Consider the following 9,162-nt stretch of genomic DNA (forward strand, 5'->3'; position numbering starts at 1 on the left):
GTCTGAAAAGTGGCTAATGAAATTTAACACAAGTAAATGCAAGGTAATGCACATAGGTAAAAATAACAGTAAGTACGATTACAAGTTATTTGGAAATTTGTTAACAAAAGTGGATAGTGAAAAAGATCTCGGCGTAATTATCAGTAACGACCTCAAATCATCCAAGGAGTGTATTTCAGCCTCTGAGAAAGCAAATAAGATTCTAGGACTCATTGCGCGATCTTTTGATTTCAAAAGTCCATCACTCATTAACAAACTATATAAATCGTTAGTTCGTCCACATTTGGAATATGCTGTTTCCGTATGGTCACCGAATCTCATTAAAGACATTGACAGACTGGAAAAAGTACAACGGCTAGCCACAAAACTCATTCCAAATATCAAAAATAAATCATACGAAAATCGACTAAAACATATGAATCTGTTTTCCCTAAAAAAAGCGTAGACTCAGAGGTGACTTGATACAGGTCTTTAAGATTCTAAAGGGAATTGACAACATCAAAAGTGACAAAATTTTCACATTGAATGAGAATCACACATGAAACAATGGTCTCAAACTATCCGAAAATAGATTCAATTTGTAAGTAGGTAGAAACAACTTTGCCAACCGTGTAGTTAATGAATGGAATAAACTTCCTGCACAGGTAGTGCAATGTAGTTCAGTTCGAAGCTTTAAGAATCATTTAGATAAACACCTAAGCCAGATACTATGATGATTATAATTTCATATTATCTATTTTTGTTTTGTTATCATTTGCCAGATTTTCATTTATTATTATTTATATGTCAATTTATTATTATTTACTATATACCAGTTTGTTTATTATTCAACTATACCTATGCATCTATTTATGTATTTTATATCTTATTTACATTATAAAAGTTTTTATTTATTATCTTATCATTATTATTGTTTTAATTTCGAATACGACATAGATATGGACCAAAAGGTCCCATATCGGCATGCTCCGCCTTTGTAATATATATATATATATATATATATATATATATATATACATATATATATATATGTATATACATATATATATACACACACACACATATATATATATATATATATATATATATATATATATATATATATATATATGTAAATATATTATATATATAAATATGTATATATATATATATATATATATATATACATATATATATATATATATATATATATATATATATATATATATATATATATATATATATTATATGCGAGTAATTCACAAAAACACGTGATTCACAAAATGTGTAATAAAACCACTTGGAAAATAAAATGAAAGGTGACTGAACGTTTTCGTCTATTCAAGACATTTTCAAGATACCTTGAAAATGTCTTGAATAGACGATAATGTTCGGTCACCTTTCATTTTATTTTACAAGAGGTTTTATTACACAGACATACACACACACACACACACACACACACACACACACACACATATGTATATATATATATTATATATATATATATTATATATATGCATATATATATACATATATATATATATATATATATATATATATATGTATATATATTATATATATATATGTATATATATATATTACACATATGTATATTATATATATATATACATATATATATATATATATTTATATATATATATACACATATATATATTATACATATATATATATATATGTATATATATATATATATATATGTATATATATATATATATATATATTATATATATATATATATATATATGTATATATATATGTATTGCAGTAAGTTCAAAGTTAACAACTGGGGGCAGTAGGCTGATATTGGAGATGGGGGTATCTGCTTGACTTAGAGTTGAACTTGGGGCATGGACACTGAATAACTAAGAACCACTAAAAACACACGGGCCTAGTTTCGAGTTCATTTCTGATCGGTTTCATTTTAAACTTCTTCAGAGGAATAAACTCGTGTTTTCTTTTTTCACCTTTCTCAATTTGTCCTAATGTCTCGAAACACACCCACACCCATACACACACACACACACACACACACACACACACACACACACACACACACACACACACACACACACACACACACACACACATATATATATATATATATATATATATATATATATATATATATATATATATATATTTACAGAGAAAACACTGGTACATAAAATACGTAGTCCTAACGTTTTTGTCTATTTAAGACATCATCAAGGGAATGATGATGTTTTGAACAGATGATGATTTCTTAAATAGACGAAAACGTTCGGACTACGTTTCTTACTTACCAGTGTGTTTTTCTGCAAATTATATTCACGTTCCTCGTGACAAGATGGTTCCTGACGGGACTGATGGATTAAATTATTATCATTATTGTTATCACCATCATTGTTATCATTATTATTATCATTATCATTGTTACTCAATTCTGGGGCTACATGGCGTGCAACTTTGTAGCATATTTGTAGCATTCTTTTTCTTGATAGAGATTCATGTACTTATGCTCCTGCCTATAAAAAAAGAAATGTGTCCTTTTAAGACTTCATTTATCAAAACAACTGAACGAAACTTTTATTCTTTAAACTAATCGATTTATTTCTTAAATTTTGTCTAGTTATTCATTTCTTTACTATCTATTCATTTATTTATTAATATGATCATTTCCTATTCCGCAATCGACCTTGTCAGAGGCTCGAATGTCTTTTGTCGGCATGTGTTTCCATCATAACGTACCGGCAACAAGCCCTGCACGCCTCATTTGAGCAAATCTGTCCCCCGACGATCAACTACCTGGACAGCTCCCTCTCCCCTGACCGACTTGGACGAAGTTGTGACGACATGATCAAGCTTCGTCACTTCAACCGCGAGCGAATGCGCCTTTGCGCTCGCAGACTCTACGTCTGCCTTCAGTCGCTCTTCACCTGCTGTGTTAAAGGTGATTTTCAAAAGGACACCGATCTCCCAGACGTTACCAAAAAGTCCAGAGGAAAGACGACGCAAGAACCTTCGAAAAGCTTCGAAAAGCCAAAAAGCACAGTTTTTAAGGACGATTACATTATAAAGTGCTCCCTGGGTGCTGGAGCCTTTGCAAAGACAGTCCTTGTTTCGCGTAAGGCAACGGGCTGCATCAGCGTTGCCAAGATTCCCCTTGAGAAGGGAAGTTGCAAAAGCGAGATCCGATGTGAAATCGCAGCACTCTCAACGTTGAACCACCTCAACATAATCAAAATGGTGGACGTTGCAAAGGACAGAGGCTGCAAAATCATCATGACTGAATACTGCCCTGGTGGGACGCTTTTAGCAGCCATGGAGAGGCACAGTAAGTCGCCCTCTCTTGCCTGGGGAAGTCAAATTATCTCGTACTTCAGGCAGCTTGTGTCTGCCGTGTCCTACATGCACTCAAACCAATTCGCCCATCTTGATCTTAAACAAGATAACGTCGTCCTCAGCGCCGACTTGAAGGTCGTCAAGGTCATCGACTTCGGCCTCTCGATCAGAACCTCAAAGGTTTACCAGCGAGAGATGAAGAGTGTAGGAGGGTCGCCTTGGTACTTGGCTCCCGAAGTGCTGGACAAAGCTCAACGCCCATACGCCGGAGGAATGGCTGATGTTTGGGCTCTCGGCTGCATTCTCTACGAACTATGCATGGACCGCCTGCCATATTACGAGGCAAAAGTAGGGCAACTCACAACGAAGGACCAAATGAGATACTATGTGGCCTGCTGCAAGCAAGGGAGACCAGCTCTCAAGGCACTAAAGCCAGGAAACTTTCAAAAACACCACGAGACGACGATCTTAAAGATTCTGTGGTGCATGCTGGACCCAAGGCCGGAGACCAGATCTACCATCTGGCAGGTACAGGAAATCAAATTCGAAGAGAACCAACACGAGCACTGAGCAGTTTTCCCCAACAGACCATCTGTCAAACATTAAATAGCAACGCTCTGTGACCGCATCCGAAAGACGGAAAGGGCCAATATTCTTTTCTTTGAGCCTTAGGGCAGTTCAAGGGTTCTCCCTCAGCTGAATAAAATTGCATGGCTACAGCCAGAAAGACGTAAGTTTAGAGTAACAGATCTTAATGATCTACAACCGCTTCTGAAAAAAAAGACAATATCTTTCAGCTTAAGCCAAAGAAGCGTCCCTCCATTAAGATTTCCAGGCGGAAGGCAACAAAGCTGAATAAAATCGTCATGTGTAACACACACACACACATACACACACACACACACACGCACACACACACAGGAACACACACACACACACACATATTTGTGTATATATATATATATATATATATATATATATATATATATATATATATATATATATATATATATATATATATATATATATATATATATATATATATATATATGTACACACATGTAGGTAGATTAGATATCATACATTTGCATATACATACATATGTATACACTTTATATGTATATATTTCTACTTCCAACGTCCCCAGTGTGACGCCAGTTTCAAAACCTTTATCCTGGCTGTTAGTATCTAACATCTGTACGGTTTTCCTTAGCGGACGTCTCCCTCACCCCGATTCCTGCAGGCAAACACTCACTGACTAAATATCTATCCCGTGTCTTGAGGACCACCACGTGGAAGGATCCTGGAGATGTCACAGGGGCCAATCAGACCTATGCGGGTTGGTCGCGTTGGGTAATGCGGTCTTTCTCAAACGAGGATCCGCAGAAACTACCAAAAGTTCCGCTGGATGAGGAATTCGATATGCTGCAGTTAATCCTGTCATGACTCATTTTTTATATAATTCATGATTACACAATGTGACTTAATCCAGATGTCTGTTTTTTTTATTTTTTTTTTATTGATAATATACAATTCCTGTGACAAGGAAACTTTTTGTTAACAAATCTTAAATGGTTCAGCGATGTTTCCGTTTAACGTTGCGAGCTCCCCCTATCAGGAGGCTACGACGGTGTCCCTTACAGGTGATTTTGTAGGATGGATTTCAATAAACCATGGTCTTGGTCCAACTCGCTTGCGGCAGGGTTCCAACCGCCGTCATCGCAACTGATAGGGCTTTGCTCTACCAGGGGTTTCTCACTTCCCACTACGTAGGAGTGGGACGGTGAGCTAGTTACGGTTTTCCTGTGGGTGGCGTCAGACGATTTCCTGGTCCCTCACGGCACCGCAAGAGCTTAAAGGGGCAAAATGATTGTACCCAGTGGGCTGCAAGGCAGAACAGGTTAACAGTAAGAGTCTTTCGTAGGATGGAAACCTATTGCGTTCAGAGAATAAGGCAGGAAGGAAAACGTCGTTTTCCGGTAGAGTGCACCTCTGCCTTCTGGCCATAAACAGATAGAGAGAGAGAGAGAGAGAGAGAGAGAGAGAGAGAGAGAAAGAGAGAGAGGGAGAGAGAAAGAGAAACGAGGCACACAGGCTACAGGAATGGTCTCTGTAGAACAAGAGGAATGTAGTGTAATACAGGGTATGAAGCAGTTCTGTAGAATGGGAAACCTATATTTCTATGATATAAGGTTACTCTATACAAAATGAAAAAAAAAAAAATATTTATATATATATATATATATTACAAATCATAATACAAAGCGGTCCTCCGGAGGTTACAGAAGGTATGAAACATTACAGCAGCCAAGACTACTCTCTGAATAAAAATAAAAAAATAAAAAGATAAAAATTGAAATAAAAAATAATGTCGTCGGTTTCTATAAAATGGAAGGAAAACGAAAAAATGATATACTGCGTGATGCGACATGGCTCCTCGAAGGAGAGGAAATAGTACGCACAGGAGTCAAGGCTGATGTCTACATAATATAGGATATATGATGATGTGCAATATGGGATGCACTGTTACTCACTTAAAAGAATAAAATACATACGTACGTACATACACTAACGGCTTATCCCCTCTGGCAAGGGAGGTAGCAAAAAAAAAAAAAAAAAAAAAAAAAAAACAAAAAAAAAAACAAAAAATCATATTAATAAATTAAAACTATAACAATGTAAATAACAATTAAAATACATAAATAAATGCATTGGTATAGTTGAATAACAAACAAACAGGTAAATAGTAAATGATAATAAATTGACATATAACTAATAATAAATGAAAATCAGACAGACAAATTATAACAAAACAAAAACAAATAATATAACATAAATTATAATCATTACAGCATCTTACTCAGGTATTTATCTAAATGATTCTTAAAGCTTCGAACTGAACTACATTGCACTACCTGTGCAGGAAGTTTATTCCATTCATTAACTACACGGTTGGCAAAGTTGTTTCTACCTACTTCCAAATTGAATCTTTTTCCGGACAGTTTGAGACCATTGTTTCTTGTCTGATTCTCATTCAATGTGAAAATTTGGTCACTTTTGATGTTGTCAATTCCCTTTAAAATCTTAAAGACCTGTATCAAGTCACCTCTGAGTCTACGCTTTTTTAGGGAAAACAGATTCATGTGCTTAAGTCGATTTTCGTATGATTTATTTTTGATATTTGGAATCAGTTTTGTGGCTCGCCGTTGTACTTTTTCCAGTCTGTCAATGTCTTTAATGAGATTCGGTGACCATACGGAAACAGCATATTCCAAATGTGGACGAACTAACGATTTATATAGCTTGTTAATGAGTGATGGACTTTTGAAATCAAAAGATCGCGCAATCAATCCCAGAATCTTATTTGCTTTCTCAGAGGCTGAAATACACTGCTTGGATGATTTGAGGTCGTTACTGATAATTACGCCGAGATCTTTTTCACTATCCACTTTTGTTAACGAATTTCCAAATAACTTGTAATCGTACTTGCTGTTATTTTTACCTATGTGCATTACCTTGCATTTACTTGTGTTAAATTTCATTAGCCACTTTTCAGACCATTGCTGTAATTTATCTAAATCTTCTTGAATATCTAATTGGTTTGAGTGATCATTTGCCACTCCGCACAGTTTTGTATCATCAGCAAATTTGGAAACAGTAGATTTTAGTCCATGGTCTATATCATTTATATATACTATGAATAGAAGTGGCCCAAGAACGGAACCCTGAGGAACTCCACTTGCAACACTTTTCCATCCAGAAGTTTTTCCATTTAAAACAACTCTCTGTTTTCGACCTTTCAACCAATTACTAGTCCAACCTAATAGGCTACCACTTATTCCATGCAAAGATAATTTAGTAAGAAGTCTTTCGTGTGGGACGGTATCAAAAGCTTTTGCAAAGTCTAGATATATTAAATCTATATTGTTTCTTTTGTCAAAATTCGAGACAACTGTGTTGTAGAATTCGAGTAAGTTAGTCACGCAAGAACTTTTCCGTCTGAAACCATGTTGGCTATCATTTATCAAACGGTTACTTTCTAAATGATATTCGATAGCATCTCTGATGATAGTTTCCATTATTTTTCCTACGATCGAAGTCAAACTAATAGGCCTATAGTTATTTGGTTTCTTTTTGTCACCTTTTTTGAATATGGGAGTAACGTTAGCTAGCTTCCATTCTGTTGGGACATCTCCGGATATGATGGATTTCTTGAAAATAATTTCTAATGGAACAACAATCTCATTTTTCATTTCCTTTAAGATTCTTGGATGCCAACCGTCAGGCCCTGGTGTTTTATTAACTTTGAGTTTGTCTATACACCTTTTAATTGTTTCTTTTGTTATATTTACCGTAGTGAGTAAGTTTACCCCAGACTTTTCACAGTTTTCAGTTTTGAATTCACTTTTAGGTGTTTCGTTGACGAATACCGAGCAGAAATAATTGTTTAAGAGATTACACATTCCTTCATTTGAATATTCAAGTTGACCGTCAGCAGATAATAGTGGACCAATGTGATTCCTAACAACCTTTTTATCTCTAATGTAACTATAGAATTCTTTGGGATTCTCTTTGGATTTCTCAGCGATGTTCATTTCGTATTGTCGTTTTCTTTTTCTTATTGTCTTTTTTAAATCTCTCTGTATTGATACATAACTTTCATAGTCATTAGATGCACCCGAGCACTTATATTTCTTATAAGCCTGTCTCTTTTTAGCAATACTTTTTTCAGTTTCTTTGTCGAGCCTGATTTGGGGGACGTCTGTCCTTAAAAGGAATGTAAGTTTGAATCATCTTAGTGAGCGTATTTTGAAATATTTCCCACATCTGATCTACAGGCCTTTCGTTTAATTTTTCCTCCCAATCTGTAAGCTGAAGCTCCTGACGTAGTTCTATGAACTGAGCTTTACTGAAATCGGGTATTTTAGAAGCACAAGTATCTATTCTAAAATTGTTTAGGAGTTTGAATCTGACTAAGTTGTGATCGCTATTTGCAACAGATTCACCGACTTCTACATCAGTTGCCATGCTTTCGCGGCTAGTGATCTTTAGGGAAGTTGTTTCCATCTTGTTACTTGGTCCAAGAAATTAAAGATTGGGTTTTTCTGTTAATCGATAGAAGAAGAGTAAATGTAAAATTTTGTTGGGTTCCGTCCCATGTTGGAATCGCCGCTAATGAAGGGGCTGATGTAGCAGTCAAGACAGCAATTAGGCTTGACCATTGTTCCAGCAATTCCCTTTCCAGATTTTAAAATGATTAGATCTTGTTGGAGAGACCAGTGGGAAGACCACTGATCTAGTTTGACAAGTAATCTTTCACTAAAGAGTATTAGACCTGTACAGTCATGGGTCCACTGCCCAACGAACAGGAGGTCTAGCATTATCTTCACGAGGTTGCAGTTCTGCTACTTTCCCGTAGCTGGCACTGACGTAATATTCCCGCAGTTTTCTTTGATTTATAATGACGCTTGAGGCAACTAATTTTTGTTGTCAAATATTTGTGACACACTGGACACAAGACTTTCTGTTGTCTCCAACTCTAGCCACCCATGTTTTAATCAAGTCGTTTGACAGCCATATTTCTTGAACTATGACGTGTAGACATGATAACTGTGGAGATAAATACTTAAGGTTAGTTCCACTATGTACGATTACTGGATGGCATATATGAAAAATGTGTCCGTGTTCTCACTTCGTTTTCTGTCTTCAATGAACCTGAAGTGGTGAGTTAACCATACCTCTTTAGCCATATTTGAAAGGGATAATCTTGCTATAATAATACAGGATAACGCTCACGTAAGATGCAGTACCCGTTGGTAATAATATGACTCCTCAAAA

The sequence above is a fragment of the Oratosquilla oratoria genome, unplaced genomic scaffold (genome assembly GCF_046742065.1).
Source record: "Oratosquilla oratoria isolate Oo_2021 unplaced genomic scaffold, ASM4674206v1 SCAFFOLD76, whole genome shotgun sequence".
Classification (NCBI taxonomy): Eukaryota; Metazoa; Arthropoda; class Malacostraca; order Stomatopoda; family Squillidae; genus Oratosquilla; species Oratosquilla oratoria.